Source organism: Emydura macquarii, unplaced genomic scaffold (assembly GCF_026122565.2).
Source record: "Emydura macquarii macquarii isolate MOO-44397 ecotype Brisbane River unplaced genomic scaffold, CSIRO-AGI_Emac_v2 contig_2768, whole genome shotgun sequence".
In the NCBI taxonomy this organism is placed as follows: Eukaryota; Metazoa; Chordata; order Testudines; family Chelidae; genus Emydura; species Emydura macquarii.
In genome coordinates, this window is record NW_027132905.1 from 10,323,592 (window position 1) to 10,335,632 (window position 12,041).

The 12,041-nt window shown below is 39.7% G+C and overlaps 1 protein-coding gene across 2 annotated transcripts in view; it reads left to right on the forward strand.

Annotated features, from left to right (window-relative positions):
• FSTL4 (follistatin like 4) overlaps nucleotides 1-12,041 on the forward strand; it is a 431,301-nt gene that overhangs the window by 374,226 nt on the left and 45,034 nt on the right. The window lies entirely within an intron of this gene.

Below are 12,041 nucleotides of genomic sequence, written 5' to 3' on the forward strand. Positions count from 1 at the left end.
TCTGAAGATTTGATTTAGGGACAAAGGCAAACCCCAAAAGTTCATTGCTTCCTTGTTGAAGACCAGGGAATTAAATGCAAGGAAGCAGGAGTACTTAACAGCTAGTTTGTGACTAATCTTTCTAGTTGTTTGATGAAAAATCAATAATTTCCCTTAAAGAACATGCTCCCAGGAGTTAACAAAATGCAGCATATAATCTGTTAACTATAGCTTGTGTGTGTCAATTAGTCTATTTTGTGACAAGTACAGCAGGACAGGAGTTATCAGGAAAACAGCGCACGTGCTAAACTCTCCATTATGCCCCCAGTTTTTCCTTTTATAGAGCTGTCTACTAGCAATTCTAAATAACCCTCTAGCATTATGGTTTTTTTATTAAATTGGATTTAAAAAAAAAATAACAAACCTTTCATTCAACACTTTTCACTCTTTTTGATATTCTTACTCTGAAAATGTGTGAGATTATAATGCTATTTTATAAAGTGATGGCATTCCCTCATCTGGAGTACTGTGTGCAGTTCTGGTCATCTCATCTCAAACAGAGGTTACAGAATATGAGCAAGTTTAGAACAGGATGATGAATATAATGGGAAAACTCTCTCGTGAAGAGAGGTTAAAAGATGGGGATTGTTTACCTTAGAAAGGAGACAAATAAGAGGGATAAAATATATAAAATGAGTGCAGTTTCGAAGTTGTCTTCAGCAGTAACCCCATATAGAGTGCACTGCAGTAGTTTAATCTTCCTCAAGAAGGTTATCAATCTGGGAATTTTTCATTCCTGCTAGCTACTTGATTGCCAGTTACCACTGTAGTTGTTATGAAGTCTGGATCAGAGACAAAAGTCTGCAATCTTTTAGCCAGGCAAAGTGAAAAAAATACTTCCAGTCACTGCTGCTAACTGGAGATTCAGCAGCTAGTCGGGATCCAAGGTACCTCCCCCCCAAGACTGAGAAGCCCCTTTGCAAAGGGAAGGCACCGCTCCCAAGACTGGGAACAATTCTTTAGTGTTTCCCCTTTCCCACCAGCATCACCTCCATCTTGTCTGGGTTGGGCTTCAGCCAGCTCACTGGTTTTACAAGAGTATCCCTAGTAGTCACTTGCAAAATAGCTCTTCAAAGATTCAATTTGTTGACCTTCAGAACAGCCTCTAGCACCACTCACCCTATAAAATAGATATTGGAATAGACACAATGGCACCCTTTCAAACATTTCATGTTGAGAAAACCCAGAAGTCTGAAAGACTTTTATATATGATACTGGTTTTACATAACATTAAATTATTGCATTTCTGATCATACTGTATCAGTATTACATAACTGATCTTTTCTCCATACTTTCTTCAGCTTTCATGCCTTTCACTGCAATTTTGAGATCAGAGGCATACATTTTCAAATTTGCGCTTAACTCCACAATTTGACACATAAATATGTGGCCTGATTTTTATATGGACCCACAGCTGCGATGGGAGTCGTTGGCTCAGCACCTCTGAAAATCAAGCTACTTTTTAGGTGCTTAAATATATGCCTGATTTTAGTCACCCCCAGTTTTAAAAATTAAGGCCAGTGTTTTCTCCTAATGATTCAACTGCTGTATCATGAGATGGTACAGTACATCACTTCAGAAACTCAAGGCACTTCCGGTTATATGCAGCCATCTGCAATGACTAACATGGGCTGTCATGCTCATCAGCTGCAAATAATCACATTTAAAGACACATCAGTTCTGAACAAAGCACAGCACTGAAAAGATTTTTAAAAAGTCCGAGAGACACTGCCTGCAAAACCAGTAAAAAGAAATCACATTTCCACTGCTTCACAACAAAGTAGAACATTTTAGTTCTTACCTTCTTGATTGAAAACAAAAAAGGCAAGCTTTTGCAGATTGAAAACCATCATTTAGCTACTGTCAGACTGTCTGGAGTGGTCACGACTGCAAGTGCCAGCCTCAGGACAGACTGCAGGAAGCAGGGCAGAGACCCCAACTGGCTGTGTGTTCTATAATTAGATTTCCCCAACCTACTAACAAATGTGAACTCCTGAAGCACAACAATCTTACTATGGGGAACAGACAGACAGTCCCCTTCAGTCTATCTTGCCACCCAGGCAAGCTGGACTTAGGGATAGTTGGTTGCTATACAGTGTATACACCAAAGATCTCAAAATACTCAGGTTGCTCTCAGTTCTAGCACAGCAGTCATGTATCCCAGATCAATTTGTACTTTAGATCACTTACCAAAGACAATGCTGGTAGTCAATCCTGTAAAAAAACATCTAAAGATTTATTAACTGGGATAGAGTTATTCCAAAGTTAAAGCAGGCAAGCATATATATACACAAATGAACTGCAGTCTACGGTTTTAAAAGATGACAGAATTGTAGTCATCTGTCAGCTCTGGATATCTTTCCCCATGTAGACCCTGGGGATCTCGGCTTCTGTTTTGTAGTTCCTGCCCTGTGAGAGTTCAAATAGCAGAAGAGGCTGACAGGACAAGCCCTTTTGCATGTATCCTCTCCATGGGTGCAAGGGGCAGTTAACAAAATCTGTGTATTTTGATGTCCCACAACGGCCCATTTAGTTCTGATAAGCCTTCTTGATGGTTAGAAGAAGATCCCTGCTGACTAGATTCACAGTTTCAGAGCCCTAGATGGTGAAGGTTAAATAGAAAATTGATATTTATGATGTTTTCAGGGTGCATAATCTCTTGTACTGCCATCATAATATGGTTCACAGATCTTGTATCTATTTGGTGCCTTTAGTGGAATATTTCTGTTCTGGTTCAGAGGCTAAAATTAAATAGGTTGTTAGTGCAAACACAGAAATACCAACATGAGAAATGTCTGGCTGTTCATTTGGGCCTTTGAAGCACGCAGTTTTAGGACATAAGGCCGTTTTGTTCTCAGTAAAAAATCAACATGTATGATGAAAATTTAGATCAACGAGAGGTTTTGAACCTTCCTATGTCTTTGCCAGGAACAGTAGAATTTGGGGCTTTGTTATTTATTTCTGATGTCTCTGGGAGTGCGCCTGCTGCTTTGAAAGAGTGCAGGTTATGCTCCCTCTTCAGCACCTTATGCTGGTCATTCTGGAGTGGTAACAGGCCCGTGCCTCAACTCTCCCTTTCTCCTTTTGGGTTTCTGTTGTCCCTGGCTAAAAAGTGCCTCACACTTTGCAATGCTGCAAGACAGGGGAGAACGTGCCTTCCATTCTCATCCCCACTTCATGCATCTATGCTAAACCTCAGACATTCTAGTCCAGAAATTGTTTAGCCCAGTGTTGGAATTATTTCAGAGGATTAGAACCCCAGCAGTTCCAGAAGGGGGTCCAGAAGCTCTTATGGTGGAGGCCGAGCCTAAATGAAAGATGAACCTTCCTACATCTGGTACTTAAATTGCATCAGTGGTTCAGGCAGTTCCCCTACCTTTCATTAGGCACGTTGTCTTTTAGTGGAATTAGTAATATTAAAGGAGGGAATAGCCTTCTTGTAACAGAATGCTGTCTAAAAGTGGTCACTTCTTATTACAAGAGTGCTCTGATATAGTCGGGGAAAAAATCCCTGTTTCCTGAATCCATTTGCAGAAGGTCCCCTTTAGGCATGGATCTCCCGTGTCCTGCATGGAGAAGCATAGGGATCATCCACATTCACTGTCTCTGTCCTTTGGACCCCAAAGACTGTCGAGTCCAGTAATAGCATGAGGGATGGGGGGTAGCAATTAATTAATATTATTATTTGTATTGAGGTAGCACCTAAAAGTTCAATACTAGGTACAAGGGTACTAGGTACAAAGATACAATACTAGAAAAAGAAAAACTAAATTCTCCATCAAGTGCACCTGTATTTCCCCTCCATGGTCCACCAAGAGCTCCCACTCAAGGCTGCTGGCTCCTTTCTTGAGGGGAGACCCACATGTCTCTCCCTCCTGACTGGGGTTTTTCCAGGCTGCACAGTTCCCTGCCTACAGTGTGTTATTCTCAGCAAACTAGACTGCCTAAACAAGCCTCTATCAGCACTTTGCTTGCTCATCAAAGGCTATTAAAAACGTAAGCGTCAACAGTTAGAAGTTACCACACAGCTGTTTCTAAGCAAGCATGTTTATTCTTAAGGTGAAAGCAAGGCAGAGAAAACATACTAAAAACAAGAACAGATGGATGTTACATGCCTGCTAATGAGCTTACCAGCGATCATCCCCACCAAATCCAACCTCAGGCTCTGATAGGTGTCAATCTTCACAACCCTTTTGGAAGGATTGTCCCCCAGCCTCCTTGGACAGAGGGTTCTGTCCATTTGCTGGATCAGGAAGAAGGCCCTGTGTCAGTTTAAACACAGACTATTTATTTATTTACATCACAGAATCATAGAAATGTAGGACTGGAAGGAACCTCAATAGGGGGTCACCTAGTTCAGTTCCCTGCACTGAGGCAGGACTAAGTATTATCTACACCATCCCTGACAGGTGTTTGTCTATGAGTCTCTCCCCAAGTAGTGCTACCTCCATGGAGGTGTTGCAACCTGAGTGAATTTGCCTAATCATCCTTCACTGTTCTTAGTCCCTGAAGGGCTGGGGTGACTCTCCCCCAGGGAATTACATGCAATCCCTGGCTCACAACAATACATAAAGTTAATAGAGTAAGATCTCCCAAAGATATTGCAGGAAATTGCAATATCTGTCACAATAAGCATGTGTAAAGCCAAGAACAACTAATTCTAATGAAGCATAAGTTCTCAGCTTGTCTCTGGAAATGAAATATTAAAAGAGTGAAAGAAAGTGATTTAAGAGTCCATGACTAATTTAGTTTTCATATGACTCACTCATGAATCTATTGTAAAAAAGATGAGACATTTGGTTAGGATGGAGAAATCATTTTCAAAGTGATAAGCGTAGAGTTTGCATTATAATAATCTCATTAAATGCTTGGATACGTTTTGTTTTAAACGTTATCAGATGGCTATTCCTGGGACTCTGAGGATCATGCAAGATTTTCAGAATACAAAAAAAAAAAAAATGATTTAACCAAATTTTAATCACAATATTGGTCATCAATAAATTATGACACTGTTTCTTTCCCTGTAGTGATACATATATTGCATAAAATTAACCCTGAGATGCTATAAACAATGATTTTGAAAAAGCTCAGTTCTAGAGAGACGGGGGACAGGAAGTCATGTCCCATCTGGTCTATGACATGCATTTAACAGCTCGAATGATGATGCTTTGTTCTTGCTTTTGTAGGGATATTTCATATCATATAAGTTCTGATGGACTAATATGACAAGAATATCATTAGCTGAGGTTGTATGTCTTGCCAGGGCTTGATATCAACCCCTTTGACAGCTGTAGGTAATTACTGGCAATGGTAGCTCTTTATCATCATCAAATTAGAAATCTACAGGGCCTCTTCAGTCACCCTTTAGACAGGTGTTTATCAGCTGTGGGAAGCTGATGCTAGTTAAAATCAAGTATGAGTAGAATTTCAAACTCTGGGTCAATGAGAGAGGTGTGGAGCACATCATGTTTTCACTAGATAGATAAGGCAGCAAGATGAAGCATTTTAGACAATCCAGACATTTTCACACACAAACATTATAAATAGAGCTGGGCTCAAACCAGACCCTCAGGTCTGATCTGCTCTGAAGTTTGGGTGGATTAAAAATTCAAACCCTGACTGAAGGTGTACAAATCTTTACAATCGGCAAACCAGCAAAGACTATACTTGCGGGTGTTCAAAATCCAAAGCCAGAACTGTATTTGTAACTTGGAGCTCCCTCTGCATCCTTGTTACGTTAGCCTAGCATCTAGCTCAAGTACCCAGACCAGGCCTTGGTTAAGTATGCAGGAGGAAGGCAGAAGGCAGAATCCCCCTGAATCTGCAGAGCCATTCTAAATGGCTGAAGTAGTTCTATATTTCACTAAAGCTGCCCCCACTCCCAGAGGTCCGAATTATATAGCACTGGATCTGCCTGGCCCCTCTCTTATGGCCCACCATACCTGCCCTGTCACACAGGACGTTTGAGCAGGGCAGTGGCCCACACAGCACAGAGCAGTTCATAACCCCAATGTGAGCCCCATCATCCATTCCCACCCTCTTTCAGAGGGGAGCCACAGTTGTTCCTTTTGCTAAGGGGTCATGACCACGGAAAGAACTAAACATGTGAAAGTGATCACCCAGACCACATTCAAATCCATCTTTAATACACTATTTCAGCAATAACCCACTAAAGAAAGATGTGCACAAAATTTGTCCCTGCTGTGAGGTGAGACCACAATGTGATAAGCCTAAATGCTGTGACAGAATAGTTTGGTGAAGGCATTCCTCTCACCATGCCAAGGCCCACATCTAGTGGTTCACAGTGTGTGAGGAGGATCCTAAAGGAAGGCCATACTAAAGATTATGAAGATAGAACAAGAAGCAAAGGGCTTAATCTGCAGCAAGGGAGATTTGAATTAGGTATTAGGAAAACATTTCTAACTCTACAAGTAGTTAAGCTCTGGACTAGGCTACCAAGGGAAGCTGTGGAATCCCCATCCTTGGACCGTTTTAAGAACCAGTTAGACAAACACCTGTCAGGGATGGTCTAGGTATACTTGATCCTGCATCAGCGCAAAATGACTCAAAATGTCTCAAAAATGAGAGGCATGGGTAAAAGAACCAGGAGTTTGTGTATGCTTTCTTCAGCACCTGGCACACTAAGACTGTTCAATACATAATTATAATAGTACATGATGTGCATTTCTGGTCTGTCCACACAATGTGAATGTGTGTGTGAAAAAGAGATTTAGGTGACCCTGAGTTGGTGTAGCTTGTTCTATGCCATCCAGTCCTCCCAGCTCAGTCTAAGAAGTGTGTACATGTGAAGCAGCCGTGAACCTACTCTAATATGTACAGTGGGCCAAACTGCCCTCCAGGATTGGAAGCCAGAAAATGTCAATGCTTTCTTTGAACTTTCCTCCACCTGCTCCTAGGTGCATAAGCAAAGAGATGTGTCACTTTGGGGATTGAACCCAATGAGTCAAAGTTTTCTACTCATTCCCTTTCAGCTTCATTCACTGATGCAGCAGTACAGGACTTGTGACATTACAATCATATATTGGATTGTGAATGAAATTGTTTCACCTAAAGCAAAATGTGAACTGAATTTACAAACATCATTTTACACATCTCTAAGTGTGGTGTCTCAGACCCATAGCAGATCATAATATCAATGAATGTATTGGGAAGGAGGAGTAGGATAAATAAACATGAAAGCTGTTTTGTTTAGAGAGATCAATACCTTGGTAATCAGTACAGATGGAAAGGAAATGGAATGCAGAGAAGGCATGTGTCATTTGTCTAGAATAGTTTTGTTTTAAAATTGACTGTGTGATAATGACTTTTGAAGATTGCTAAATATACTACCACGCTCTGAGCAATTTAAAACACTGGCTTTTAATTTTGCAAAGTTTGAATGTATTCAGAGATTGAATTATCAATCCTTTATTTGAAGGGTAACTGCAAAATGTAAATGATACTCACTAGAGAGTACAGCTTTTTTTATTTCAAAGAGGGGGAAAGTGATACAGGCTGTAGAATGTAGCATCTGTCACTGCTTGAATTTATCATGAACCTGCTGAAAAACAAAGGTTTTTACTAGAACATTTAACAGTTGTTTTATAATGAGATTATCACATCGTTCCACATACAAAGGCAACCTTAATTCTGGCATTACCTAACTTTCAGTGCTTGACTTTGCAACCTAAATAGTGTTCTTCTGATATGGGTGGATGCGTGTGTGTATGTGTGTGCGTATCACAGTTCTTGGGCAAATGGCACCTTAACCCCCCTGAGGTGCTTGGTTTCCTGTACCTCACTGTTGGAACCAGACGCTCCTAGACTGGCTCTCTAAGCTGTAGTCCCTCTGTTTTTCAACCATGTTAACGTAACAGGCCCAACTGTGTTAGGCACCTGTAAGCCCTTTCACTTCAGGGACCTTTGACCTGTGAGCTGATTCAAGCGACTCAAAAACTGTGTCTTTAAAGCAAAGCAGTGTTTATTCATTCCCCCAACATTTATTCATTCATGCAAAGCACATAGAGCAAAGGGATAACATGAATCAGAGGCCTATATACATGGGACTTACTTACACTTTAATCTTTCCTAACAGCTTCTATAAGTTCCCCTCAGGTCAGCCAAACTCCATCTCTGGCTGGGAGAAGCAGACTGTCCTGGTCTCAGTATGCCCTCTCTGTCTGTGTGTTGCTTTGCACACCTGTGTGCTCTCGCTGGACAGACCTTCTTAGCTCACCCAAATCCTTTCCCTTTTCTAGGCCCGGGGTCCTGTAATGGTTTAGTTTCCTTGATCTCTCTCTTCTCAACCTTGGCAAAAGAGCTGTGTCACCAGGTTTGTGATTTAGAAGTCACCTTTTGGTGATTGTAACCCGGCCATTGGGTTAGATTGTTTGTTGGGATGCTCCTTATCTAGGCCATTGTTTTACCTTTCTTCCTTGGATCCTTTAACAACGCCTTTTTGCTCTAACTCCATAGCAAATAACCCATCATTAGCACACAGAATATACATCATATTCATAAACAATACAGATATTCCCTATTTGTTACAATGTGTATATGTAAATGTAAAATCCTGATGTACTAACTGATCACATCCCTAGGGAACAAGAAAGAGAAACGATAAGATGCAAAAAGCAGTCGTTAATGTTACAAAATACAATATTCTTTCTGTAGACAATATATAGCATCGGGATAGAATGTAATACTCCCAGATCTTGATATCGGTCATCCCGAGTAATGCTTTTATCTTCAGTCATGGGGATTTACTGTATATGCAGAACAGCCTACACACTGCAAATATTACCCCACTGTGTTTGACATTAAAGCATGATATTATCTTAATCATAAGATAACCTTCTTTATTAAGAACCAGAAAATAGCTTTTAAAAGTAAAAAACCATGCTTTTAAGAAAAGAACTTTTCTTTAGAGGAACAATATATTTGAAGAGTGGAATAATAGTATAATCTTGCATCTGTTTGTTTTTGGAAGGATCTTTGCTTGTATGAATACATTTGTATGTATCACAGAAAATAAATCATTCATAAAGAAGACAATTACAGAGCACCAACCAAACATTTAAAACATTATTCAGAAATGGCTATCGGGAAACATCACTTGAAAAAAATATTTTATTGTCTTGTTTTTCTATAGCTCCTTATAAATCATTCCATAAAAGTAGCCATCTTACTTTTATTGATCTATACTCAGTTTGAGCTGCGTCTAGGATTAGCTTTCAAAAATGTTAAATATCCTATATAAATATGCAGATGGCTTATCTGGCAATTTTTTTTAAAAAACCTGGTTGCCACCTAGATCTGAGTGAATAGTTGATTTTTCAGTTTGGCCAGCAATCTGAAAAAAGGAAAATATTTGGCTCTGTTCTGAAAATGTTTGGCATGTGTATTTATAACCTTTACCCAGCGGTTAGGACACTTTACCCAGCGGTTAGGACCCAGGTTTGAATTCCTACTCTGGAGCAGGGACTTGAACTCAGATACACGCTTCCTAGGTGAGAGCCCAAACCAGCAGACTATAGTCTATTTGGGGGAGAGGGAGGTAGCAGTCAGTCTCCCCATTGAAGCTGTTCCATCTTGTATAAATACATGAATATTCATTGAGCGAAAGAGAGAAAGAATGACTCTTTAGCCTGATAATTGTGGCACTCACCTGGGACAGATAAGAGATGTGGATTCTAGTCTTCTTTCTGCCAAATTCAGAGGAGGTATGTGAATCTACTGTATATAGATTTACTTCTGTCCTTTGGAACTGTGGCCTGAGTTTGCACTTTACCTGAATAAGTCTCAGCATATAGATTACCTAAAATAAATCTTTGCTACAACACAAATGGCCTAGTTTCTAGGAGTCATGCAGTACAATTTGCTGAGTTGTATCTTGCATGTTATATTGTTAGATAGGACTTTGGAAATTGTATACATTTTCCCCTGAATACAGATTTATGATATAAGACAGTGATTGATCTCAGTGGGAATGATCAATGCACTGTGCTTTGCAAGTTCAGGCCCTAACTTTCCATTAGCTATTTCCAATAGATGAGGCTAAACTTTTAAGGTGAAACACTGGCTCCACTGAAGTCAATGGCAAAATTCCCATTGCCTTCATTGAGGTTAGGATTTCAACATAGGGTCAAATTCTGAGCAGATGTTTGAATAGGCAGACAAAAAAATTGAAGGAGACACACAACTTTGTAAAGGAGCATTGGCAAAACTAGGTTATGTGCTAAGGTCATGCTAGCAGAAATAACAGTAGCCATGTCCACAGTTATTCTGTCACTTGTGAGACTTGTAGGCATTAAAGAGCATGATCAGGAGTATGTTAATCCCACTGGCAAGCTCCATTCAGGCATCATGCACTTACCTTATTCCATCTTGTAATCAGTAAAAAAACTAACAGAGCTACATTATCTACCCACTGATGGTCTGCCACTGATTGATAGCCTTATTGGTGCCTGGTGGGGTTCAGGAAGAGAGATTAAAAAGAGTTAGTAGCAGTGTTTTTCTGTAAACTCTAGCTGCTGATTTTTAAGCCCCAGATGCTGGAATCAAGAGATTGAATGAGAATCTCAGCTTTCATTTTTTAATAAAGTAAGATTCTAATCCACATGGTTGCAGAGAAACATCTTTATAACATGAAACAACAGCACACTGAGGGCTCAGAAACCAGAAGACAAATAAAAAATTCAATTTTGTTGTATGTTATTTTTAATCTCATTATTTTAAAGCCAGGCTCATGATTTTTTGCGGGGGGAAGAGTGAGGTCCTGACTCAATTTCTGAAACACTTGGGGTTGGCAGTCCTTCAGGGGGAGATCATAGAAGCCTCCTTCCCAGTAGCTGTGGATGGAAGGATTTGGATGAAGAGCTTGCTCAGGGGTAAAGCTTGCTGACTGTGAATCCTTAGCTTCCCTCAGCACCTCCAGGCATGTGGATTTGGGGACAGCATTGGATGCATCTGTCCCATCCCCTTTGAAACTGTCTTTACTGGTCTTGAACAAAGACATATATTTGACCTACACAGATTTCCACCACGCTCACTTACATGAGAGTTTGATGCATGAAACAGAACTTAGCCCCTTAATTTGAATGGCATAACTGATATAAAATTTCCTGTAGGGATTTTCCTGATACATACTGAATATATAATTTTCCTTCCTGCATCCATATTTGGAGTTTGGTAAAACGTTCTTGGGTTTTGACCAGTGGAGTAATTTTGCATCCCTATTTATTATTCATCCTGTTGTATTATTTTGTTTTCCTCTTCTTACATAGCATGGAATTTTACTGTACTTCTCCAGTGACATTCTGCAAAGAATTTCATTTAACATGCTTCATGCATTGAGCTAATTAAGGAAAAATCATTCTTTAAGCTAATTAACTGTGGTTTTTAAGTGTTTCCTTCTGGGTTTTGCATAAAAGTATAAACTTTTCAGAGCAGCAGAAGCCTGAATGCTAATGAAACGAGAAAAGATGCTACTGTGTATGTTATTCTCCAATATAGTCCTGTTTGGGATCACTTGCAATAACTTAATAAGCAGAGCATAAGGACAAAATATCCAGATATCCAAACCTAACAACAAAGTCATGGGAGTCTAAACTTCTTTGGGATAACTTTCATTTTATATTACATATGGATAAAATATAAGTAAAGCTGCTGCAGATAAGAGCTAGGGAAAAGACACATAACCAATTTAAAAAAATCAAAACATTTTTTTGAAAGAAATGCTTTTTTTTCTCCTTAACTCCTAACTAGGCTGTTTTTGAAATCCTTTTTGACATAAGGTGTTTTGTAGATAACTGACAGATAGTTTCAATTCTTTCTCATCTAGACTCTAGGTCATGGTGTATTGTGTTAGCAATCAGCATAAATTAAGACAATCTCTAACTCATCCAGAAGTTGGAGCCTGCGTTATAACTGGAGTAAGTAGACGGATATTAAATTCTACTATAAATTACTGATAGATGGCTGGAGATTGTCATCTTTTTACA